At 47.5% G+C, this 25,609-nt stretch overlaps 1 protein-coding gene and 2 long non-coding RNA genes across 3 annotated transcripts in view; all 3 read right to left on the reverse strand.

Moving 5' to 3' along the window:
- Positions 1–25,609, reverse strand: part of LOC308181640 (acid-sensing ion channel 2) — a 526,264-nt gene that overhangs the window by 182,054 nt on the left and 318,601 nt on the right. The gene's annotated exons all lie outside the window — the stretch shown is intronic.
- Positions 1,135–11,127, reverse strand: LOC308181650. The gene is made up of 2 exons (XR_013941539.1): positions 4,088–11,127; positions 1,135–3,987 (listed from the first exon to the last, which is right to left on the reverse strand). It is a non-coding gene; the product is annotated as an uncharacterized lncRNA (long non-coding RNA).
- LOC308181651 lies at positions 11,836–18,479 on the reverse strand. Its single transcript, XR_013941540.1, has 3 exons — positions 16,171–18,479; positions 15,867–15,932; positions 11,836–13,434 (listed from the first exon to the last, which is right to left on the reverse strand). It is a non-coding gene; the product is annotated as an uncharacterized lncRNA (long non-coding RNA).

Below are 25,609 nucleotides of genomic sequence, written 5' to 3' on the forward strand. Positions count from 1 at the left end.
GCTTATTGTATATTCCTCACACTCAGAGCCGGAGAATGACAGTTTTCCAAGACTATGGTACAGTCCTTATACTCTTTGCACTCTTTAAATTCCACAAAAAAGGAGCAGATTAAATGATCAACAAACAAAACACATTATTATTTAATAGAATTGCACCTGGTATCCACAGAAACCCAAAACTGGCAGAAATGTAACATTTAAGAATTTAGGAGAAGGCTTCCTGAGTTGATTCATGCAGTCAGAGATCACCTCTGCACGTTTCACTGGGAGTTGTGGAGTAGCTGTGTTTTTATTAAAGTTTCAAGACTCAAAGGCATGTGATGAGATTCAGCTTTCAGTTCAGTAACTTCCAGCGCTGCTGATAAAAAACAGCAGCTCAAAAATAACACCTCCCTTCCAGCTTCAAATATCACAAAATAAGTTACAAAATGAGAATCTGACAAAATTTTCCCTTGAAAAAGTTACATGCTTCAAAGGACAACCTCCAGATGGTTTTTTGGAAAGTGATGTCTGAAGTTCTGGAGGCTGCAGCGCTGCGCAGGTGGCTCCCAGAAGAGCGACTTTGGTCCCTTTGTCTCCAGCGGAGCCGGTGCCAGGGCAGGGTGCTGCTGTAAGGTGATGCTCCTGGGAAATGGGTGCGAGATGCGGGGTGAGATGACTGAGGAGTTCAGGATGTTTGGACTTCATAATACTGAAGAAAAAGTGGCATTATCACATTCCAACTTGCTTCCTTCAGCTTGGGCAGGCCTTCCTCACTCCCTTGTGTTTCAACAGCAATTCTCCTCCCTGTTGCTGGAGGACGGAGGCAGCCAAACTCCCTAGAAGATCACAAAGATACCTGAGAAGATCTCAGGTCCAACTCTGGATCTCCAACACATCAGAAAGCTGGGAAAGCTCCTGAAGGAAACAGCTCCTCCAGCTGTGCACGCAAGCTTGGAGAAAAAGACATCCTCACTTCTCAGTGCCATGAAAATTTAAGCCTTCAGAACCTCCCTTTGGAGCACACACAGTGGTAGTCCTCAAACAACAACCCGTCATGCTGTGGGACTCAGGAGTTCCCTGGTCAGGGAGGTTTGCCTCCTACCTATGGGAGCCTGCCCCTGAACACAGGTGTACGTTCAAGGTCAGGGCGAATGATCTGCATGTTGCCACCATATGAGCAGATCTCGGTATTGCAGCTCATGGAGGACAAAGGGACAAACCAGAGCTCCTCTCTCTTGAGAGAAGAGCATGCTTTGTCCTAAGCAGAGATGAGAAATGCTCAGCACTTAGCAAATAAAATAAAATGGAATGGAAAACCCAAAGCTCTGCACATCATTAGGCTGCGATTCAAAATCCAAACACAAAACATTTTCCCTGTTAACTGAAGCTTGCAGACTGAGAGTCCTGGAAAGGTTTACGTACGCTGTGGCTTCAAATGACAAAAGAAAAAAAATAAATTCTCCTTCCAAATGGCTGAAGCAATTTTTCTTTGTAATTTCTGTAATTTACACAGCAACTGAATGTGCAGAGAGGTCAGCATAAACTGCAGTACAAAGAGCAAGGCTGGTTACATCAGGGCACCTCATGGCCCAGAAGATATTTTTTAGCCTTGCAAATGTCCCCAAGTGCCCTTTCTGGTCAGACCGCGTCCCCTGTGTGGAGTGCAGGGCAGGGAGGCTGCTGAGAGGCTCCTCGAGGAGATGTCCCCGGCAAACACTGCTGGCATCAGGAGCTGGGACAGGGCCCTGCAGCCCCCACCCCAAATTCAGAATAAATTCATCAGAGGACCTACAGGTGCACAAGTATTTGGTGTTAAAATCCCTACTCCAACAACTACAATATTTGGTTGTTTTCTAAAGAATAACTGCAATAATTATAATCTAATGATCACTCATAATTACAACTACAGATGTCCAACCTTTCTTCTAAATAAAATAATATTAATATCCAATTGCTACAGCTAATGACACATATACATGCAAAGCACCGACAAGCAATTAACAAAATCTGTAGGTTATTAATGTCTCATCTTCACTAATGTTATTATCATGCAAAGAACATCTCAGAAACACTCCTTTTTGAGAATGGCTCAGGAAATTTTGGGGAATTTTGTTTGTTTCAAGCTGAAAACATATGACTATTCCCACTTCCAGTACAGATTTCTGGATTTTTGAGAGAACTCAAAAATTTTCCTTTTTTTTTTTTTTGAGGCAAAATCTTTCAGGGTTGTTCAGGCTCTGACTCTACAGGGTCTCACGTCAGCTTTTGAGCACAACTGGGGGATCTCTGCCTCATGCAGGAAAAAGGTCAACCATTTGGCTGCAAAATCCATTTGTTCTGACTGGAAAGCAATATATGGAAATCAATACGATTTGGTGAAACTCGTCAGGTTTAATGAAAACTTTTTTAATTAAAATTAAATCCTTCCTGACCAGTTGCAGCAGAGCAGAAGGCTGGAAAATGCCAGCTGCGAGAAGCATGCCTGTGCTGCACGGCTCGAGGAGGGCAGGGGAGGAAGGGGCAGGGCTAGGGCACGATGCTCTCCGCCGTTATCTGATGGGCACAGCCTGAACCAGCTGCTCCAACACAGGGCAGCCTGTGGGCCTCTGCACACACGGCTATGGCAGGTGCAGGGCACGAGGCTGAGCTCTGCTCCTCCATGCTTCAGCGAGGCTCCGAGCCCAGTGTGCAGTGGCAGGGCATCCCTACAAGACCTCAATAGACTGAGAGCCGCATGTTGTGGCCACGCTCACAGCCCAGTGAACCCTTCCAGGTAGCTCCTCCAACCCATTCCCATTCAAGGAACAGGGCTGCTCTCCTTTGACTACCCAGATGAGTCCTTTTTCTGGAAGATCTTTAAGTGTGTTTGTCATTGAAGAATAAAGGTTGTGGTGCCTGCTCTGAACAACTAATCCATCTTGCTTCTGATCACTTAACTTGTGCTTTTCCCCTAGTGGGGGAAAAGAAAAAAAAGGAAAAAAAAAAGGAAAAGGAAAAAACAAAAAAAGAGCTTATCAAGCATGCTGTACATGTACTAATACAGGAGCTGGAATACATAAACAAGGCATGATGGAGAATCAAATTCCTGGGCACCAGGAGGCTTTCAGTCAATGCAACAGAGGAGACGGAGGAGGAAGCTGCTAAGTTAAATTGTCAACCACAAGTGGTTGGTAAAACTCTGCTCCTCTTTGCAGTACATATTGATCTCCATTTCCATTCACACATGCAGCTTAAAAATAGCAGAGTGTGTCCCTGGCAAAGAAGTGTCACCCTTGGGTGCTAAATTCACTCAGAGAGCACAGTCTCTTCCCATGGCAAAGTCCTTCCGGTGTGTTTGGAAATGATGGACTCTTCCAAGGAGCCTCTCTGAACTAGAGGATCCTCCAGGGAGGCTCCAAGCCACTGCCTGGCTCCAGAGTTCCCTTGGGAAGCCACCTGACTCCTCCTGCCTTGCTCAGCTCCATGGCTCTTTTTTGCCCATGAAAGGCTCTGCTCTCTGCTACCACACCTGCTTTTAGAGGCAGGAGGAAAGGGAACTACATCTGCCTATAACCAGGAAAATCCACCTGCAGATTAAGTGTTTGAACCTTTTCTCTGTTTTCCATAGGGACCTGAAATGCTATCAGCTCACCAAAGCAGCTCTAGGTGCTTGCAGACACCCTCCTGTTGCCGGCACCAGCTCTCCCATCCTCAGGGGCTGTGTGCTCCTTCCTGTCACTGCCCCATGGCGGATGGCCCTGTGAAAGCCCTGGGGCTGGCTTGGTCCCAAAGGCACCTTTTGGGCAGTGTTGGGGCCAGGACAGCAGCAGCTGGCAGGCAGAGCGCTCCTGCAATGTGCAATTGCAGTGCGACGAAAAGCAAAGCATGAAGGTGGCAGGCAGGGCTGCTGGCTTCTGGTGCTCCTGTCCAGTGGCAGAGCTGCTGGCCAAGGGTGAGAAAGGTGTAAAAGCACCTGGAGGTGTCAAGCAATGAGCAGCTCGGCACTCTGCAGGAGAGATTGGCTGGCTGTAAGAAGAAAATTAGATGAGGAGAATGGAAAAAAAGAAGAAAAAAAAAAGACATCAGGTTTTGCTTCAGGTTAATTATCCTGGGAGGTCATCAGTACCTTGGCTGAGCTGTCTTCAATGGCTCATTAAGAGGTTTTTGACAAATTGATTCCTTCTTTGTCCTTTTTTCAGAACAGGAGCAAACATCCCCTGTCTGGGTAGGAGAGATGCCCCTGAGGTCTGGCCAGCTCCCAGCCCTGCCCCGTGCTGTCCCAAAGGGCCCGGCAAGATCAGACGAGCTGTGTACAGCAAGCCTGCCCCAGCAGCTGTGAGGGGAAGAAAGCTCTCATGAGCATAAATGGGTTCTTCATTAGCAACTCTGCTTCTTGATGGAGAGCAGAGGGAGGGACCCACCAGCCCAATGCGCACCAACAGCCCTGTGCCTCTCCCAGCCTCTTCCTGCAGCTTTTCCTCCAGGCTCCAGCTCTCAGGCTGGCTGCAGCAGGACGAACCGGGTGCTGCGGTCAGCTGAGGTTGGCCCACTGCTCTTTTCCCCTCTGGGCTTGACCAGCCCTGATCTTTGCTTTCTATCCATCGCTGAAGCTCAAGTTGACACCATGGTCTTCCTCATCTGGAGGGATCCCGACTTCGGTATTCCCTGTTCACGTTTGTCGATGCAACCCTACTCAGATAGCTTCCCAGGCACAATGCCAGCTGGCTTACTTTATGTATCATTTGATGAGCAGCTATGAGGGTTTTTTCCTTTAATCTCTGTAATTAAGGCCCCCAGCTGCCACAGCTGTAGAAGTGACACAAGTAACAGCAATCTAGTAACGTTCCCTAATTCACGCCCAGCCACCTCCTTCTGTTCTCCCTGCCTTTCTCCCTTTGCCTATGTAATGCTCCATCTGGGTGGTGGGGCTTGGGAGGGAAACAGCAGGCCTTTTGGTGGCCTGGCCAAATCCAGGGAAGTCCCTGATACACTGGAGATACCTGCTCAGCCCCAGGAGAGGACATCTAAGACAGAGTCATTTCTTTTTCACAGCTAATGAGTTAATTTGTGCCAGGATACATCATATTACCAGCAGTAAAAATCCCTTCTTTCCTCAAACCTCATCAACAGCTACAGATCAAGCAATACAGTGAGAAGTGATGAAGAACCAGAGCTATACTGACCCAGGAGACAGCAATTTAATGAAATTGGCTCATGTAGCTTTGGAGCCCTTAAAATTCTGCTGGCCCAAACAAGTCACTCACCAGCCTGTCCTTTAACTTCCCTTCTCAGTGAGCTCAGTGTCAAACAACAGCTGGTGCAAGTGGAGCACCACCTCCAGGGTTCAAGTAATACACCTCGCTCACTGTACAGAAGTTACCTGACGGCCCTGTGTCCAGCACAGAAAACACAAGGAAGCCTAAACTCTTCACAGGAATGCAGTGGGGTGAAAGACACACTAATTTAACCCTGACTTGATGATGCTCCTTTGCTCTGTCGGCACAGAGGGACACAGCATTCACTTTCCAGGCAGACGAAGGCTGCTCAGAGCTTGAAGCTATGTCCCCGCAGCCCGGGAGAGGGGAGGGCAGCGTTACAGCATGCAATGCCATGGCAGGGTTTGGAGGGACACAAGGTTGTTAGACAACATCGCTCAGCGGTGTCAGCACCCTCCTGCAACAGGCACAACAGCACAGCTGAGCCTGCCTGCTTCACGCCTGTCCCAGGATGGGTGGCATTTTGCAGAGCCCTACAACATGTCTCTTCCTGCAGGGCTGCTATCTGGCAAGATCCGATTTCTTTCCCCCCATCTTAAATTCATGAACTTCCTAACTTCGTGCAGCCTGAAGCTCCCTAAAGGCATTTTCCCTCTGCTGCGAGATCTGACATTTATCTTCTGTTTCTCTCATAAGGAGAGAAGGAGCAGAAAATCTCCCAGCCAGAGCGTGGAGTCCTGCAGGAGCTGGGGTATGCAATGTCCAGCAGCAGAGGAAAATTGTCATATTTTTTGCTTCTTTCAAAAGTTTAAAGGAGTGTTTTTTGTAATTCACCCCCCTCTCCCTCCATTAGCCTTGAATCAACCTTAAAACTCTTAAATATTTGGAATATTTCTTCCTTTTGATCAGCTCCAAACCTTTCTGCTAATGTTTACTTCACTCTGAAACCATCAACACTGAAAGAAGTTTTTCCTCGTGTCATTTATCATCTCTGCTTATTGTTTCCATTTTCTTCCCATCTTTTTATTACAACGTATGGCTCTGCAGATTACACAGGGACATACTAGGAAATGTGGCACAAGGGAGATGAATGTTTTTCTTTCATCCAGGAGCAGCTCAGCTAGTAGCAAGTGGATGGTAATGGCTGCTAGAAGAAACTTTAGTGTTTTTCCTTCCTTGCGAGGCATCACTGCAATTATCAGTAGGTTTGACACAAATACGCCATGTCACATATGTGACTGGCTGAAGTCCTGCAGCTTTATTTAGAGAAATGATCTTATTTCAAGCTCAGACAGGGTTTCCTTTGGGGAAAAAAAAATCAAATAGAAATGTTTGTATTTTTTATCTACAACAGCCACCAAATAAATAAGTAAACCACTGAGTTTTCAATCCAGCCTCTTATTTAAAGAAAATCAAGCTTTAGAATTTTCTGCTTCAAACCTCTCGAAGCATTTCTTAAATTTGCACTGGTTTAAACTTCCAGTTCCTTGTGGGCACAATAATTTCGTATTTCTACATGTGATCATTTTCGGAAAGGCAGCAACACTTTCCTCTCTGGTAGTGCTTTTTTATTTAAGTAACATAATTTCCAACTGATTTAATTGAATGTGCAACGAGCAAAATAATCATGCCAAAGTATGCACACTAGTGGTAAGATATACATGCATCATATGACATTTCCAAATATTTCTCAAGTCCTTTAAAAGCACCATCAGCCACCAGCGTTCAGAACATGCCTGCTTGGACCTGTCGAGACACAGCCGAGGACGTGGTGGGTGTGGGAGGAGGCAGGTTGGCCCTCGGGCAGCGGGGATACACAACACAGCCAGCGCGGCCCTGCTGGGGATGGGGCCAGGCTGCGATGCCGGGGCAGGTCAGGGGGCTTGGGACAGAAGTGCATCGACCAACTGCAGCTGCTGGCACAGGAAAAGCTCCCCTGAACTCTGGGCACAGATGAAGGCATGTCCCTTCTCAGCCCTAACACACAAGATTTCTGTCCATTGCCAGCTGCAGATGTGGCTTCCTCCACCGGCCCTTTCTCTCCACTTGAGTCATCCTTTGTGAACTGCTCCTTCCACCCCAAACTCCAGACCTCCTACAGACACCTACACTACCCAAGCAACAGAGAAGGAATAATACCGATACCTTAGCCTCCATACAGGGCACAGAAATGATTAAAAAGAGCCAGGATAAGTGCAAAGAGCATGCAATGCACCCAGTGGTCTCCCCTAGTGTATTAGGTCTTGCAATTATTTTTCAATAAAGGTTTCCATGAGCTGCAAAGAGCTTTACATGCAAGCATGTCTTTACAACATCAAAAACTAGTGAAATGCTGGGAGGGAAAAAAAAAGAAACAAACAAAAAAAAGCCCTCACTTAGATACAGCTTTCTATAACTCAGTGCTGTCTTTATGCCTATAATCCTTACATGTATACATATATCTTAATTTACTGCCACTAAAAGCCTTATAGAAAATAAATCATTCCATCCCCTTTGCCTGTTTTTGATAGCTGCATGAGTAATATACATTAGCAGAATTACAAAAAAAAAAAAAAACCTTTAAAATTATTTTAATTAAAATGTGATTGTACAATTGTTTAAAGAGATAAAAACAATTCATTCATTTTGATTAGTCTTCATCTTGCATGCCTAGAGCATCTTCTGTGCTTGGTCCTCAAACACCCCCCCTACCTCCTCCTGTCCCCACGGCTCCTCTTGCTGCCCCTCTGCAAGAGACATGAATGGGAATGTGGTGCATGGAAAATACAAGCACAGAAACAGAAGAACTTCTCTGCTGCAGAATAAAACTGCTCAGCCTCTCTGCCATGCTTACTACTGCACACGGCTGGCTGCAGGCATGTGTGCTGCAACAAAGAAAACAAGAAAATGGGAGATGCACATCTGGACAGGAACACTTGTGCTGCTGTTGGGGGAACAAAGGAGCTGAGCAAATCCACACCGGTTGTAGGCAAACACTTTGGGTTTGGGCAAAAGAGTTTTGTTTTGTTTTGTTTTGTTTTTAGAAAAGGCTGCTTTGTAGAAACTGAACCTTTAGCCAGAGCCTTGCTGAGGCCAGGCTTGGGGGTTCTCTCTGCCAGAAATGGGATATCTGCAAAGGAAAAGGGATAGAGCATTGGGGCAGAAGGGAGTATCAGAGGGGAGCAAGCTGTGCAGTTCTGGTGGGGTTTGGGAACTCCCCTGTGACGTGGGCTGAAGGCTCTGGACCACCCCAGCACCTCTGTGGGTGCCTGGGGCTGTTCTGGCTTCCAGGCTCCTACCTCTGAGCTGCAGCAGGGTGCCTGGCCAAGGAGCCCAACCCTGACAGCCTGGGAAGCTCTGGGCACACTGCACTGAGAGGCAAAATCCGCTGTCACAAACCGCAGTCTTTGACAAAAGACACAGCAGATGACAATCATGCGCAAGCACGAAGAAGAGCATAAGGGCTCCATTATGACCAATAACCCTTAATGCCTCTCCCTTTCACAACAGATTTTTTAAGAAAAAAACATTCAGGTTTGTCAGTCTGTTAGCTGAGATGAAGAATTACTCCTCTTTTTGCTGGACCAAACAAGATAGCTCAGATAGCTATCAGGCCTGCCATTAGCTCTCATTAAAAACACAGAAAACACCATGGGGAGAAGAAAGCCTTCGCCGAAATGGGCAACGCAGCACAGCTGGAGTGGGACAGACAAGCCCCGAGCACCCTTCCCAACAGATCGTTCCTGTGCTTAAAGCAAGTTGGACACATAGGGAGCAGCAGAGCTCAGCCCTCTGCTTGTCTCTCTTTCCGTATGATTTTTGGACCACAAGAATCCAGGAATTACCACTTCAGTGTTCAGCTCCTAAATCCCACAGGGGCAGTTGGATATTAAAAGTAACGCCTTCCCAGTTTCCTCTCAGTACGACAGGGACCTGGGTATGGGTGATTTTGTAGCTCCCGCTCCCCTTTCCCAGTGGCAATGTTCCAAGCCGTGCAGCAACCGATGAAGCAATCGCCTCTTCTCGAGGCACGGTCCTCCCGCGGCATTCTCATTTCTCCTGTTCAGAGCACGGCTTCCCCTGTGCAACACTAAATACTGACGGACTTCCTAATTCCAGGAAAACAGCAGTATGCAGAGTCCTCCTCCTCCAACTTAATTTCTCAAATCATTCTCTTCACTGAAAATATTTTCTGGTTTGTAACAGCTGAGGTTTGAAAACAATGTTATGTGCGTAGCTTTAACTTCTTTCTTTTGTTTGCTTTTATTCCACTGGAGAAAATAGAACAGATTCGTTTATTCATTGCATATAAATTAACCAACTGTTCAAATCTTTTTTTTTTTAATTATTGTGTTGTAAACAACTCACAATTTGATTTTTACAAGTTTACTCATTACTCGTTAACCAGACTACATGAACAACCCACTCCTATCCACTCACTAATCATTAATCCTCTCTGCAATTTGTCATCCATTTCCTCTGGTATTATTTCTGCTTCTCTATTTGATTTCTCAAACTTTCCTTTACCAGGAGAAGGACAGATCATTAGTAGTAAATAATAAACAATTAAAGATAACTGTCCTCATTTTCCCAAGTGACTCCTGGCTCGCCAGAGCCTTTACCTGGCTCTGCTTTACGCCAGTGGAGCTGTTCCCTTGGCAGAGGCTCACCAGGTTCTTCACTCAGCTCCTTCCCATGTCACTTGCAATGCCAGCCTTGAACCTGTGGCCCCTCTGCAGATATTCACCTCACACCACCATTTTCCATCAGATGCCCCCTATTTTTTCCTCTGAAAGCCACAACCCCGCACTCGTCCTACCCTGCTCCAAACAAAGCAAGGCAGCCTGTGGCCAGCCCGTGCATGGGAAGGCCCTTGAACCCACAGCTGTGGGGAATGGCTGAGATAGTTGGAGTCCTGCATCCAGGTCTGGGGCCCCCAGCACAAGAAGGGTGTGGGGCTGTTGGAGCGGGTCCAGAGGAGGCCACGAGGATGCTCAGAGGGTGGAGCACCTCTCCTAGAAAGTAAGACAGAGAGCTGGGGGTTTTCAGCGTAAAGAAGAGAAGGCTCCAGGGAGAGCTTATTGCAGCTTTTCAATACTTAAAGAGGGCTTATAGAAAAGATGGAGAGCAACTGTTTGCTCAGTCAGATAATGACAGGACACTGGGGGGATGGTTTTAAACTAAAAGAGGGGAGATTTAGGTTAGAGGTTGGGAGGAAATTCTTCACTCAGAGGGTGGTGAGGCACTGGCACAGGTTTCCCAGAGACGTTGTGGATGCCCCATCCCTGGAGGTGTTCAAGACCAGGTTGGATGAGGCCCTGAGCAACCTGATCTAGTGGGTGGTGTCCCTGCCTATGGCAGGGGGTTGGAACTGGGTGGTCTTTAAGGCCCCTTCCAACCTGAGCCATTCTATGATTCTACAAAACAAGAATTGCCCATTGCACAGTACTGCGAGGAGTTACCCTTCCGTGTTCACTCCCCGCTGATGTGAAAGCGAGACCTTTCAAAACTTCCAACATAGAGCCACAAAGGAAAAAGCTGTTGGCTGCCGGAGGAGAACCCAGTGGTCAGGTCCCTCGACCAGGCACACAGGTCCTTGCCCTACCTCTGCAGCTGCATGTCCTTACACAAGCGCCCCGGGCAGATGTTTGCTCCATCTCTTGACCACCCCAGCCATCTGCCCACTGGTTTGATCCAATCCTGTGGTGGTTTTACTCAGGTGGGCAGCCAAGTCCCACCACGGCCGCTCTCTCACTCCCCCTCCTCAAAGAGGAAGGAGGAGAAAATACGACAAAGAGCTCAAGGTTTGAGATAAGGATGATTTAATTAAAAAGGAGAGGGAAAAAAAATAAGCAAAGGCTGCGCAGAAGCATAGAGAGAGAGAAGCAGTTACTCTCTACTTCCCATCCTTTTATTGCTGAGTGTGACATCATATGGCATGGAATATCCCTTTGGTCGGTTTAGGTCAGCTGCCCTGGTGATATTGCCTCCCCATCACTTGCCCATCCCCAGCCTGCTGGCTCTGGGAGGCTTGGAGGGAGTTCTGATGCTGTGCCAGCATTGCTCAGCAGCAGACACAACACTGGGGTGACACCAGTGCTATTCTAGCTACAAGTGCAGAGCACAGCACTGTATGGGCTGCTGCAGGGAAAGTTAACATCCCAGCCAGACCCAGTACAAATCCCCAAAGTTTTACTGAAAGACTTGCTTTTGCTGTTGGTTGGCTGAAAGATTGCCAACAAACTTTAGGAGGGATTGCTTGGGAAGCCTCTGCGAGGCTGGCCTGGCAGGGAACGTGCTCTGCCAGCATCAGGGAACACTTCGCCTGGACTGGGGTAAGGTGGGAGATAATCTCAGCCTTTAAACCCAATGGGCTGGAAGAGCAGCCAGAGCTGTGGTGGAAAATCAGCATAGCAGAGGGAAACCAGCAACAGTTGGCCCCAAGTTGTGCAGCACAGAGTGCGTCCTGCTGAAGCAGTTCTCCAGGAGATGGCTGAGATGGCAAGAGATGGATGTCTGGAGGCAGCTGAAGAGGGTGTCTTTTCTCTCTTTTTCCATAACCCTTCTACATCAAAAGTAAGTGGGGCCCCTCGTATGGGGTATGCAGGCAGCAATGAGTCCTTTACCCATTGGACAGCTCAGGATTTGGGGGTATTTGCAACGTGGGTTGGCTAGACAATCCAAATGCCTCCTACCATGGAACCCCGCCACAACCCTTTTCTGCTTGTGCTTCACACATCAGGGATCAGCACAAGCCTCTTGCACAAGGTAACACCATGAGCTTGTCGCTGAACAAGGAAAATAACCCTTGGGTTCTGCATCCCCGAGAAGAGCCACACCCCCAAGCCCTTCATCTGGGGCTGTGGGCAATCTCCATTTTTTTTCCTTTCTCCTTCGGAAGTTGCTAATATCCAGAGAAGTAAAATGTGCTATTTCACTGAGAAACCTCATCTGTTTTAGGAGATGACAGTTCTCTCCTCCTCAGCGGCGAGGAGCATTCAGAAACACCCCAGGGTAGTAATTTCCTAGATGACCCTGTGTTTAAGTGTCTTCATTGCTCACTGTCCTCCAGCACAATTATCACCACCCATCCGCAGACACTGGAGGCACGCTGGGCTGTAGGTTTTCATCACCGCATTGAAAGCAGAGAGAGATCAGCGCTGCTGTCACCCTCCGTGCAGGAGTGATGAGAAAGGAGAGCCATCCCTGGGCATCTCCCTGCTGTGCTGGGATCATTAGTGGGCCCTTCCTTGCAAGCTAGACCACCACATTAACCTTCCTAAAAAGCATAGATGCATTACTGTGACATATACAGAAAATAAGTGACTGGCTGATGGCTATTACAGAGATTATTCCACAGTGTTTTGAAGTTCCCATCTCTCCAGGGACAATGGCTGTGACCAGCCCCACCTCTGACAGCACCCAGGAACAAGCCCTGAAAATCTCCCCGGAGCACTGCATTAAGCACAAGGCAAGGAAAACATCAGTTAGTATTTTGGGGGTTGAAGTATGTAGCTGCTGGGAGGAAAGCGAGTCACTTCTGGCTTTTACTAGTGAGGCTGGGAGCTGTGCTGGGTTTGCACAGGATGAAATTTTCACACGTGAGGCTTTTGCTGTCTGATTCCCACTGCGATGGGGAAACCGACAAAGCTGGCCGGTGAAACTGCAGCCAGGGCTGGGAGCCTGTGCGCAGCAGGAGCTTGCTTTGCAGCGGTGGCCGTGCCTGGCCTGGCAGACCACCCCTTGAGCCCCTCAGGTTATGCACCACAAACGCCACCTTGCCATCACGGACGAGGCCCCTGCACAACGGGTGACAAAGAGCACGGCGCTGCCCCCATCTGTCAGTGGGGCTGGGAGCGGCTGAGGAGCTGGCCAAACAGAGCTCCCCCCTTCAGCCACCGAGCGAGGAGAAATTCAAGAGATTACAACATGCCCAAGGACCATGGAGCAAGGCAGAGAAAGCCTTGAGCCAGCACATTTCCTAATTGCATTAATAAGAGCACGCGAAGCGAGAACTAGTCTCACATCATGAAGCTGATGTTTGTTTTCACTACATTTGAAGGTGACATCTGAAAGACATGAAGTTCCCACGTCCCATCACACCGACTTCCCCCCCTTTGCCATGGAGTCAGACTTTGATCACACCCCCTGAACACAGGCTTGCAGCTGCTCTCAGAGCAGACCCGGTGCTTCTCACAGCACTGGAGGAGCTCGTGCTGCTCATTGTCACCTCTTCTTCATCTCCACTTCCCTTCTAGACAGCCCACAGCCGCTGGACCTAGAGCCGGGGGAAATGCAAGCTGGTGGATCTGGCCAGACCACAGAAATGCCAGCACGAGGGAATCTGGCTTGCACTGATAACCAGACCAGGGCAAGACGGTTGGGATGAAAATGAATGGCTCAGGACAAAGCAACAGGCAGAACCAAGGCATTTTTTCCTTTTGCTTCACTGCATCCCTTGGCAAAGGCCGCCTTTTTCCCCGACCTGGGAAAGGCAGCCACCATGGCCTGAAGGGGCCAGACCAGGATCGGCTAAAAATGTCAGCTGAAGAAAAAAATAAAAGCAGAAAGGGAAATTTGTTCTGCTGTTTCAGTTAATGAAATTCTCCAGGGTTTGTTTTTCATCCAATATGAAGTTCAAGCAGCCAAACAGAATATAACTTAAATTGCCTCTGTTCAAGGGGCATTTTAATTCTGTGCCTAGCACAGTGCTTCTGAGAATTGATGGGTAAAGGAAACACAGTAGGAAAGAAACCTGCCTTAATTAGAGGACCAAGAGTGTCACGTGAAAAAGGAGCTGAAGAGCCTTTGTCTCAGTTATCTGCCCTATGGAATCAGATTTATAGGGATGCGGCAGGACAGCTGTTGAGAACTGATGGAAGCTGGAGGACTTGGTCTAGGCACAGACATGTATTTAACTGACATGTTAAATACAGAGCTGTGAATTACTCCCTACATTCAGGGAGAAATGAGAGCAGAGCAACAACAAGGGCAGAAAGGTAGAAAGGGGACAATTCACATCTTTTCCCAAGCTCCCATTCAGTTTGCAATGAAGTTCTAAGACATACATACAGTTTCCCAGGGAAATGTCTATCTTGTCCAAAGACTTTCGAAGAGAAAAAATATTCAAAGGCAGACTTCCAGACAGTTTTATTACTGGATAATGAGACTGTCTTAATAAGAGGGTGTAAGGGCAGGATTTCTTTGGAGCTTGTGTAACAGGAAGTCCTTTTCTTTCCTGCTTGGGAAGGATATCCGCAACAGGGAATGAGCAGCTCCTTCCCTCCCTGTCCCCAAGGCAGGCTGCGCACCTCTATGCAGCACATACAGTGCATGGCTTTGCCTCACTGGAAAACTCCAGCTTGCCATCAATGGAAAAATTGATAATGACAGATGAAGGGGAGTAGGAGATAGGGCCGAGGATTCCCGCAAATGTAATTAAATCACTGTATGGCTGGGAAAATCTTCCCCAGTCTGTGCAAAGCACAAGGCTCCAGCAGATAAGCAGCCAGCCCTGGTATTTTTGATGCACAGAGAATTCGATCTGGAAAGATAAACACAAAAATAGCCACCACCACCCCCCAGCTAGCCATGAGGTAAACTGAGACACGGTGTTAGAGGCGGACCCAAGGTCTTACAGGGAGTCAGAGTCAGACCCTCCAACTGCACAGGGATTTTGAGCACTTGAGCAGGTATTCCCAGCCCCGTGCCAACCACAAGGAACTTTATTAAACCCAAGAGGTTTAGCTCCATCCGCACCCAAGCCATCACCAGCGTAGAGGCGCGCAGTGTGTTTAGGGAAGCAGCACAAATGCCAATCACCTCCCCTGTTGGAACACGCATTGAAACGTTTCTCCAGTCTGTCGAATTATTCAGTGCTTGTTAATTATACATGTTGGAGCCTTCTCTCCATCACACGCTCAGGCCACTGAGCTGAGAAGGAAGACTTGGCCCTGCCAGGGTCTGGACTAATGAAGCCTTAAAAATCCTGTCTGCCCACATCTTTTGTCAGCAAATAATTCACCTTCATATTCTGACTAATTGCAGCAGTTCAGAATGGCTGGGCTGGCTCAGATCCAGAGCCTCTCCACAAAGCCAGTCCCCTCCGAGCGCCGGGCAGCGACTGCGACTTCAGAGAAGGGACCCAACGCATCCAGCTGCCCTGGGGCGAGACCCCTCAGAACAGAGAGGTGCTTTGGGGCTGGTGCTGTGTCCCTGACACCAGGCAGATCTTCAAAGCAGCATTCTGGCCAGAAGTAACTTAAATAATCACATAATACCTTATGGAATGGGCTCACTTTCATCTAGTTCACAGGTCAACAGGTCCCAGCTGTGCTGCTGGGATGGTGAGAGCCACAACACACCCACCCATGCCTCCAAGGGTGGGAACTGGCATCAGGACAAGGTTTTGTAAAATTTATAAGTCCAGTACATCAGCTGGTAGCTCCAGTGATGCAAGCAGCACATTATATGTACAGTAACAGTGTGGATGTAGCCAGAGTCTTAGTGGGAAAGTGTGCTTGGTTCTTGAACTGCCTTCTCACCCCTTTCTAGGATTTACAGACTGACAGCAAGTACACACGCACACTGGCAATTTTCAACTCAAAAAGGGAAAATAAAGAGCAGGCAGCTTGAAATAAACATCCACCTTAAATTACGAATTCCTTAAATACAGAAAATCATGACTCAAATCAAAATCACTATTCTTACCTATCTCAGTATCTAGCCAGCTCAGCTCCACAATCTATATACTCCTGCACAGGAGCTTGCCAGTCACTGGGGAGAAACAATATCACGTCAATTTGAGAAATCAATCACACCATAGAGAAATGAACAGAGAGAACTGGAAGCCACCAGAAAGAAGCTGCAAGCAAATGCACAAACCAAAATGCATTCCATCAGCCACGCTTCAAAATAACAGCAGCCTGCGAACAAGCAGTGAAAGAAGTCATTTACCACGTTCAGAGAAAGTGGTAGAGAGGACTCAATAAATGCTTTGCTTCAGAGAGCTCACCTCACTCTATTAAAGAGAGAAAACAATTTATAGTATCACTTCCATCCCCAGCCTCCTGTTTGAAGGCTGAATGTTCCCTTCAGGTAGGGAGAGGTGGCTGGGCTGCCCAGAGCAAAGCTGAGCTGTGTTGCCCCGTGCATGAGACTCTCACAACTGAGTGAGGGCTATGGTCCAGGCAGCTCTACTGTGTGCAACCAGACAGACAGGGAGACCTCCAACTACTGCAAAGCCTCCCTAAGAACCACATCTTCCAAGTTGGGGCCTCTGCTGCAGCAGGTGTAATAGGGTTGTGAGCGAGCCACTTAACGAGTTACTGCTTACAGCTGTAAGCTGCTGGCAGTGCTCATTCATGGGACTGGTTTCCTTTGAAACCCAAGCAAAGCCTTTGGCCAGCCTGAAGGGATGCAAGCTGACGGCTTCCACTTCGTGAGCAAGTTGTCAGAAACCGTGGTCAATGCATCTGATTCGTCTGCTATTGAGGGATTTATGCATTAAACTCAGCTGTATGCATTTCGACTTGTTGAATCTTGCAAAAGGTTGAGCTGGGTAATGAGTAGCGCTCTCCCAAACCCTTTCCAGCCCATGACTTACCAGGCTGGTGTTACAGCTGTCAGTTCCAATCGAATCTTTCCCGTTTCCACAAGCAAGATGAGCTACCCAGCTATCGTTTGGTATTGTTGGATGTTTGGTAAATGCTTCAAGCCCAGCTTAGCATTCGGGAGAGGCGAAGAGCAACAAGTGCCCTTCTGCTGCATGGAGCACTTCTCTACTTCCCTGCCAAAGGCTGCTTGGACGGATGCTGCAGACCCGTGTACACCTCTCACTCCTGACATCCCTGGGTAATTTGGGCTTTGATGGACAGCTGCGGGGACATGGTGACCTCTGCCGGTGTCTGCCCGGACAACGCAGCCCCCTTAGCCTGGCAAGAGAGAAGGTGCTTTGTTTAGCAACCAGCCATGATAAATGACCCTGTCTAGGCAGCTTGATTATCCCAGCGATAATGATTTGTCACCACAGGATGTGGTGAATCTCTGCGCTGGCAAATGAAAGCGATCACACCTCGGAAGGGGCAGTGCGTGCAGAGCTTGCTCCCCCCGTCCCTTGCCCAGCGCATGTGCTGCCGTTGCTGAAGGATATGCATCTTCGTGGGTGGTGAGAAGATGCTACCTGTTTCAGGGAAAGCTTATTGTACAACTGGAAAGGGAAGAAAAAAAAAAAGCGTTAAAACCTTTTCTTGCGATTGCTGCAGCGGGTCAAAGCAGAGGAAAGGCTTACCCTCAGGGCCTCAGTTTCCCAACTTGAAAGGCTGCGTGCTCGGGCTGGCGGGAGGTGAGAGCCTTCTGCTGCTGGAGACCCCGGCGAGAAGCAAGGCAGGATCAGCACATGGCATCGGGGCACTATTAGTGATTCTAGTCCCACTTCTCCACATACCTGCTAGATTTTCAACACATTCCTCCGTACCTCAGTTTCCCCATCTGTAAACCAAGTCTTGGTGGCATTTCGTCCCCTGTTCCCCTGGGATGAGGGTGAGGTGTCACCTGAAAGGCCACCAGGAGCTGAGAAAAAGTGCACACTGAGAAAAGTGCATCCCAGTGCGGAGCTGCTCCTGCTTTGCTCGGGGGCTGCAACTCTCGGCAGCAGGGGCCAGATCTGCTGGAAAGCAGCATGTGCGAACAGCACACTTCGAATTGTTGCAGGCAAATATTCGTGCTGGAAATGGATAATGTGCACTCCCAGGCACGGATCAGAAATGATACCTCAGGCTTATCAGAGCAATCATAGCTCAGCAGCAAAGCTCAGGGTTTGAATACTGCAGACTACGAACATGATTCAAACACAAGGAAGGAACGAACTGGAAGAAATTGCAGTCCAGAGCAAATTTCAGCTACCAGAGAAATTACTGCTATGAATTATGCACCATCCCTGGGGCTGACAGATCTACAAAGCCCTGAGTGGTCCATGCTCGCTGGGGAGAAAGTACCCAAGCACTATTTCTCCTCTGCATTCAGAACATTTGGCTTTCCCTTCCTGTTTTTGTCACCTGTCAGCTGAATTATTGCAAGAATATGTTTTCATGTTTTACTTGAGGGTTCCAGACCTCTGGAAATATATGGAGCAGCAATGCAGCTGCAAACATCTGTACCCCAAGAGCCCAGGAGCACAGCCAGCACCAATCCCTCCTTGTCTCTCTGGCAAACCCTTCTCTACCTTGCCCCTCATGCCTGCAGAGTTCAGCTGCCACTGCAATAAGAAACATGTTTTAGCACGACACAAGGAGATCTTTTCAGTTGATTTGTGGTTTGTTTTGAGTTGTGTTTTTTTTTTTGATAGAATTAAAGAAAAAAATGTATGTTTTGACAGAGTGCATTCGTCTTCTTCCAAATCAGTGGGAATTTCTTCCTGTTGGAAAACTGACTTCTCCACTCGACATTTTTTCAAAATCATTCATTTTTGATAGTTTTCATTCCAACCCATATCTGTTGGGGGGGGGGGGGGCAGTGGCGGGGGTGTGAAACAGACTGGGTTGCAGTAAAAATTCACCTGCAAATGCCCAAGGGAATATTATGCACGGGGGATTGGGGAAGATCTCTGGGGTTTGTTTAGCAAAGAGGCAAGAAAAAATTCCAGCATTTTGCAAAACTTGGGCACACTTAAATCTCCCCTGGCTCTGAAGGTGCTCCTTAATGCAATTCAAAGTGCCAGCATCCACCTCGGCACAGAACGAAGGGAACTGGCCTCAATTCAGAAAGTTCTCAGCCTCTTCTGCCACCAACATATTGATTTTCCTGGCTTGACAGCATAGGTGAAATTCTCTGATGAACCGAGTTCCCTGTACTTTACCCACGTATTTAGTCTCAAGCAAGTTCTTTCCTCTGACAGTCTCAAGATTCACACTCTGCTGGGAAATTTTACTTGAATAAAGTCTTTGGCTTTGGAATCCACAGCACCTTGGAGCATTCGTTACCTCCGCAGGTCTCTAGAAAGGTCATCACTCCCCCCGCACACCACTCAGCCTCTCCGTGCCTCTTGCTGAGGATGAGGCTCCCACTACAAGCCAGGCATGATACCTTGCAGCAAGCAAGGACTGATGATGAATTTACAGGGACCTGGCTCGAAGGCCAAGAAGAGAGAGGAAGGAGAGGTGGGGTGGGCTGCAGGGCATGGTTCTGGGGATTGCTTTGCTGCTGGAGAGAGGCAGCCACCACGCTGCATTTTCTGCAGGCAATGGGCAGAGCAGTGGTAAGCCATTTTGCTGTGAGCTTTTTTGTGGTGCCTTCCTCCACCACCTGGGGCCTGCTCCTTTGCCTCCTGGCTCCTTCCTCTTTCCTTTGTTGACATCGCCCTCCTTGCACGCTGCTGCTTTCCATGCACCACATCAGCCAGGCTGAGCTTTCCCAAACTTCAGCAGCTCCTCAGCAAATTGTCCCATCAGCAGGACCAGACATATTTTCTTATCTGCAAACATTGTCTCTATGTGGATGTTTCCCTGTCTCTTAATAGCTCCACAATACATTGATAATGAGATCTAGATGAATAAACCTGGAGCACGTGCCAATAATTATCCTGGTTTCCCAGCCATACATTGCCTCAATCACACTTTTCCTCCATAAGGGTGACACGCAAGACACTGCACATTGTATCCTACGAGATGAAAGGCTTGTCAGGCTTAACCTAGTGCACTTTAAAAATTGCACTGAATTAATTTCCTGTAGGTTGGCTCGGTGCAGTACGGGCCTGTCTGGAATGCAAAGCATCCAGGAGTTTTGCAGAGAACTAAGAAATCAGGGCAGAAAGTGATGATCAATTGAATTTCCTCCTAAATCAGATTGAAAAAATATTATGCACTGCAGAGTGATCATTAGCTTGAGTGATCAGGGAGAGCAGTGCAAGCAGCCAATTTTCCATGCCCAAGACACACTGTTATGCTAAGCTTTCCCTGGGAAAAGGAAAAAAAAAAAAAGTGGGCACAGTGAGTATATCAAGTAGGGAGAGACACTAAAGTCGAAGACTGCAGTTTGGCTCCTTTTCCAGAGCCCAAGCTGCCTACTTGTACTGAAGAAATAGTACAAAAGCCCGCATGAGCCTTATGTTCCACATCTGCCCTTGTGCTCAGCCCCCAGCAGCCCTCAGACACTTTTCCTCTGCTTTCCCTCAAACAGGCTACAAAAAGTCCTGCCTTCCTCATCCTGGGAGGTAACTCTCCAGTGGCCCTGGTCTGCAATAGATGACAGGCATTATTCAGCCCTGTTTAGTGACATGTTTAAGATCCCATTATTATTATTTATTACTGGATCTTGCAAACATTCCCCACACACAGCCAGTGCTTTATGTGCCTGGGATCGGGGGTGAGTACTCCCTTTCCAATGGTGCATGCAATCTACGTCCAAATCTTGCAGAATATGAGATATTGGACCTGAGAATTGCATTATAATGTGACAGCAACTTTAGATCACTTTTAATTTCCAGCATTTATCATTTCCAATTTTTCCTCTCCTCTCCAGACCTACTGAGTTGCACTCAGCTCTGGGAGCCCTTGCTTAGCTTGCAGGAAGGAAAAAAGTAGTCCTATGAAAAAGGCTGAACCCCACATTCCCAATGACCCTGCAACATTTGATGCATTCCCTATGCTATTTCAGGAAAGTATGTGATGTCGATAAGTTATGAGCCTGGGATGAGTCTATTACCCTTGAGTGGAAAATGATCTTTTAGAGAGCTCTACTGTGGCGTTAGCTGCTGTGAAGAGGAAGGAATCCCACCGCAGGTGAGCGAACCATCCCAGCCACGTCTGCGTCCACACCTACACATCCCCTGAGCACATCTCCATTGCCCTGGGAAGTTGTAGGAAGCCAGAGGGGGACTGATCCCTAGGTGAACAGTGAGAATATCCAGAACTGTAAGAGCTAACGGCAAGAAAGACGTTAGAAGTCAGAGTAAGCTATGTACTCCACATCGTGAATCCATTGTCAGTTATAAAGGATTAAGAAAGTGGAAAACAGATTTTTTCCCACCTGTTTGTTGAGGATGAGGTGTAGCCTCTCTGAGATGCAGTAATAGTCTAGATGGATCTTAGGCCTAACCTAATTTAACAGTTCTTATGTTCTCAGGTGAAACCTCTGGAAAGTTTGGCAAAATATGTCCTTACACCTTGTGAATTTTACTACTGTGTCCTTCTCTGGCTGGGGAAGATTGCTGCTTCCCTTAGGTCCTGGGTGGTTGCTTGGAGTCACAGCGTACAAATATTCAATATGACTTTGCCATCTACTTTAACCCTCGTTACATTGTGATGGAAGTTCCTCATCTGTGCCTTGCTCTCCAGTAAGTGGGTCACTAAGCAGTTAATAAACTGCTTCTAAACCTAATTAATGTTAGGTTTAGATGCTCCTTTCTCTGCCTCTTTGTTTTTTCCCTTGCTGGATCCAGAAGAAACACTCGTTTGCATGAGTTTTTAAAATACTTTCTCCTACTACAGCTTCACCTTCTTGTTTTTAAACTGGTATGGCATGGAGGCAGGAACACATACATTATTAAAACAAACTATTCATTAGAGCCATGTTTAAAAGCTCTGCATTATACTCATGAATCATGGGAGCTCCTAGGATATTTGGTGTGGAAGGGAGAGGCAGAGACGGCCACCATGGCAGGGTGTCAGCTTGACGCCTCAATACCCCTACCTGGAACCCCTGTTCTAGCAATAGCTTGCTGGAGGGATCTGGGTGAGGTGCTTTCAGTGCCCCTGTTTCCCCATTTGTTTAAACTCATTAGTTTAGCATTCCCTTAATTCTAAACTTATAAGAGTAGGTTTGCAATTAGGACATTTGCTAAATCCACGAACAGCAATTTGCAGGTGTTGACCTGTGGCATGGAGTGTTCCACAGAACTGCAACATAGCCCAGCACTTCCTGTTGTTACGGAGAATAAAATCAAGCTAGACTCAGAAAGAAGTGGTAGCTAAACACTGAATGTCTGAGCAATAGAAAAGGAATACAGTGTGCAAAATGAGCATAATTACTAGATAGGAAACAGTATGTTGTTTATTAAAACACACTATTGTTATAAGTTCAGCACCTAAGAAAAATGGGCAAGAGGATTTGATGCTGGGATTTCAAAAAGAAATCGACAAAGGTATTACTTCAAATGGTTCATTTTCTTCTGTTATGAATAAGTCAGTGACATAATGTACAACTTGATTTCCCCGGAGAGAAAGGAAAAAAAAGTCTTAGAAACACTTCTGTTCTTCTTAAGCTTTCAAATAAAAACCTGATCCAGTTCAAACTGCTCTTTGTTTTATGGCTTCCCATCATAGTCAAAAACATCTGTGCAGTTTCCAGCTATAGCACTTGCTACTTAAACCCTGCCCTTCAGAAAATCAGCATCCCTATTACTTGTCTGTGTTTGCTGTAACTCTCCACTGCACAATTTAAAAACTGATTAACAGACTTTCTTCCAATGGGATCTATTGAATGCTCTAATTAAAAAAGGAATTGCTACCTCAGGAGCTCCCTCTCAATCAATTGCCCTTGGTAATGTTCATTACTATTCCACTGGCCAAAACTAAAAGAGAAAAAGACCAACAAGAAAAATATCTAATTATTGTAAGATAAATACAGGCAAGTGGGAAATGCAAAAAGTTCAGCTGAACTTTTGTAAGAAGAAATTAAAAGAGGCAGGAGAGCATGTGAGGTAGTGAGAGCAATACCCCAGCTGCCTGATGTGAGAGCTGTGCATCTTCTGCCAACACACCTCTCTGCTCTCAGGGTCTCTCAGCTCCGTATGGGTCTGCACCCAAACTTTAACATAGATAAGCACTCGGTTGCAGCATTTACATGCTAACTTAGTCCAAATCCTATGCCCAGGTGTGTGATTCCCCTGGGCTATGCTTTAGACACCCACCCATGTGTCTCCAGGGAGTCTAAAGGGCATCCAGCTCACGTCTGGACATCCTCATGCCTTCAGCTGGCACCGAATGCCCTTGAGGTACAGATTTCCTCTGCTGTGTGCACAGACCTGCAGAAGGCCAAAAGCTACAGCCTCAAATACACCCACCGCCGGGCTCTTAGCACAGAGCAGAAGCCAAGTGCAATGCCCAGCCAGGCGGGAAAGGTAACAGGGTGGCCCAAAGGCTTTGTAATTAATCGACTTATCTTTTCTCTTGCACCCGCACTAGAGTCAGTCAGTGATGATGTATGGGGGCGTCCACTTTCACCCCACATTTCAAGTCCCATGTTCCCACAAGGTCACCAGAGGATGCAGGCAATAGCTCAGGCGAGAAACACTGTGCTAGCGCAGGGTGCGGGTGATGCACTGGAACCAGGCACTGCCAAGCTCATTCAAGTTCCTTCGAAGGGCGTCATGCTTATCCTCCTATAATCCCTTGCAAAGAACTTGTTTGCTTTGGGATTTTTGCTGAAATCTGTTAACTTGGGCTTTCGTGTGCTTTTCTGTGGTCAAGGCTATTTGGAAAGGCTACATCCAGACTGGATGTGGCTCTGGGCAGCCTGCTCTAGTAGTTAGCAACCCTGCCCAGAGCAGGGGGTTGAAACTAGGTGATCTTTAAGGTCCTTTTCAACCCAGGCCATTCTATGATTCTGTGAAAAGCCAGGAGGGGATGAATGTGCTTTTTAGGAAGGGGGCAGACTGGGGAACATCGGCACATAGAAGCTCCACCTGTGAGCATCAGTTTGCAGTGGTTGTTCCTGCGCTGCATGGGGATGGGGAGAAAACCTCTGTGCTTCTCCAAGAGGTGCAGCTGCACGGCGACTGACACAAAGGCATCAGAAGCTGCATCTCTGCTCACAACTTTGACAACCTCATAGCACAAGTGACCCTGCAAAGCCCCTCCAGGTCAAGGTGGGCAGAACTAAGAGGAGAATCCCGGTTCCAGCTTCACCACCACCACAACTTTTTTAATCACGTCATGACAAATTATCTTCAGGCCTTGGCATTCTTTGTTGGATGAGACCAAGCACTGAACCTCATGGTCTTTCTTTACAGATGCAGTGTGAAGACAGTTATTTCTTTCCATCAAGCTGCAGTGCTCACAGGAAGATGCACTTTAAGACATGGCATCATCTCCAGGCCTGTGGCCCTAAGGTCCTGATTGCTTTTCCCATGTCATCTCTGATCCCAGCGCCATCACTGCTGATTTATACGACTGGGAATTGAAGAAGACTCAGGCTCAAGATCCAGTAAGCATTCATGTCTCTGGAAAAACTGGGGACCAATTAATTCTTGGAAGCAAAATCTGTTTTGGAAATAAACCTAACAGTTGCTAGTTGAGAGGAACAGTTTTTGAAAAGATCTCTCTTCCTTAATTTTCGCTCAAGCATCCAGGGAATCAGACAGAGCTTCCAATAAAACACTCTCCAGAGTATTCGGCTCCTCAATCGATTCAGAATTCACCATCCTAAGTGCTATTTAGACTTAATTAAATTGTGCTGCTTTCTGAATAAGAGAGAATTGACTGCTCAATGTGCTTCCCTGATTCATTTCTTTCTAGAGTAATCAGGCAACAAATATATAGAGTGCTCACCCCTTCCTTCTTCATTAGCAGAGTTACTAGGAATCTCCCCGCATCCTCCTGGGTCGTTCAGCAGTGGAAGTTAAGCAGCTGCAAGCAAATGCAGAAGTTCCTAACCTGCATGGCTCTGGGACTGCTCTGGGAGCAGCCTGCATCTCACTAGCAAGCTCACTAGCAAGCATTTATCAAACAAGACTGCTTCTGTATAAATTCCCAGCTTACTGGAACTTGTGCAAACCAGGAACATCCCTACTTCTATTGAGACCTTCTTACAACCATGCAGTGCCCTTTGTCATGGGGAGAAAATGCAGGGCATCAAATACTTCAGGCTTTTTACTTAAAAAGGAAACAAAGGAAAAGTCTATGATCTGGCCCAATAATAGAAAAGAGGATTTTTGAAGATCAAGGAGGCTTCTCAGGCTGCCTCTGTCCTGCAGTGGGGCCCAGATGCCTGGTCAGCACCACGCTGTGGTCCCAGTGGGGAGCAGCCAGGCAGCGGCCAGAAGGGCAATGCAGGGCGTGAGCAGAGAAACCTCAGCCTCCAGCAGACCTTGACAATTGTGGTGCACCCCGACCCATTGCCGTTGAGCAAGAAAATGATTCTGGATCCCCTGATTTAGGCGGTCTCAAAAGGCTGCCTTGTATCAGGTTCCTCTGGTCGCACACTGCAGGAGCACCGGGCAAGAACTGCACACAGCAGTGGGAATGCCCAGACAGAGAAATGGTTCCTAGCTCTCCTCTGCATGGGGAAACGAGGGCAGCTCAGGGATCCAGGCCCATCTCTGCTTGCAAGAAGCACTGTGGGCAGGCACAGCCTGCAGAAGATGGCATTTTTTTTCTTTTCTTTCTTTAGCTGCCCTAGAGTGAAAATGCATTCACACTTTCACCTCAAGCAGAAAGCTAGATCGTGTAAACAGGACA

The sequence above is a fragment of the Anser brachyrhynchus genome, assembly GCF_964034855.1.
Source record: "Anser brachyrhynchus genome assembly, chromosome: 22".
Classification (NCBI taxonomy): domain Eukaryota; kingdom Metazoa; phylum Chordata; class Aves; order Anseriformes; family Anatidae; genus Anser; species Anser brachyrhynchus.